Source organism: Gavialis gangeticus, unplaced genomic scaffold (genome assembly GCF_001723915.1).
Source record: "Gavialis gangeticus isolate Ggan-Ray unplaced genomic scaffold, GavGan_comp1, whole genome shotgun sequence".
NCBI classification, from domain to species: Eukaryota; Metazoa; Chordata; order Crocodylia; family Gavialidae; genus Gavialis; species Gavialis gangeticus.
Window position 1 is genome coordinate 36,616,432 of NW_017729008.1, and position 958 is coordinate 36,617,389.

General features: G+C 61.7%; 1 protein-coding gene across 1 annotated transcript in view; it reads left to right on the forward strand.

The window, feature by feature from the left end:
- The first annotated feature begins 657 nt into the window (after positions 1-657).
- The window catches only part of SFMBT2 (Scm-like with four mbt domains 2), a 187,039-nt gene continuing 186,738 nt past the window's right edge, over positions 658-958 (forward strand). Inside the window, exon 1 of the mRNA XM_019509604.1 lies at positions 658-929. The gene's annotated coding sequence lies outside the window, so the exon portion shown is untranslated. The remainder of the gene's footprint in view (positions 930-958) is intronic.

Sequence of the window (958 nt, forward strand, 5' to 3'; positions counted from 1 at the left end):
GCATGGCAGGCGCCTTCCCTGGAGGGAGTTTCTTCCCTTGTTCAATGTGCAGATCCGTGTAGCATCCTCCCTGCCTGCCAGGCGCATCTTAAGGTGTCCTCCCTGCTGCTCAGGGGCTTGCGTTTGGAGATCCCTCACCCCCGCCTCCGCCCAGCCTAGGATGCGGCCAGCCCAAGGCAGGCTTTTGCCTTCCTTTCCCGGTGGAGCCCCTCTGCGATGGGCAGGGAGGTGCGAGGGGCCCTTCTTCAGCGCCTCCCACGTGGATCAGATTTGGGGGACCCGACACCCTGGAGGTGTCTCCAGCCGCACATGGCTGGGGGGGAAGTCTCCGTGTTTGCTCGGGGCTGGATCCGCGCAAGCCCGGGAGGGGGGGATGCAAGATGTGTCCGCTCCCCTTCTCGGGCTGTGCAGCTCTCTGGCCTGCCCGCACCTTCCGACCCCAGTTAAACAATTAAATAAAAAAAAGGCGCCACTCCCACGTGCAAGCGAAGTAACGTGTGTGCGCGCCCGGGGGGGTCAGTGTCACCGCGCGTCAATTTCAGGCGCGCAGCGATCAATCGCGGGGCGCGGCGGGCGGATCCTCCCCGCGCCCGTGCGGTTATTTATCTCCGTCATTTGCCCTTGCAAACTTCTTTGCACGGGGGAGGGGGGGTGCAAAGGGTGGAGGGGGAGGGCTCGCAACCCGCTGTAATCGGCTCCGAAAAAAGAAAGAAAAAAAAAACAACTCAAAGAGATGTTGCAACTGCTGGAAAAAAGGGTCATTGAAGGAGTTGGCTGCGAAAAAAAATCAGCTTAAAAAAGAGTGGCAGGCATGCGCAATGGGAGGATGCCATGTTGGAATGAGGCTGTAGCGAGAGAGAGGGAGAGGGAGCGACAAACTGGTCGCCTGCTCGCCGCGGAGCCGCAGGGCACTGCCCTTCCCGCGCCCGGTAAGACGCGGGGCCGGGCGGGGGGCAGC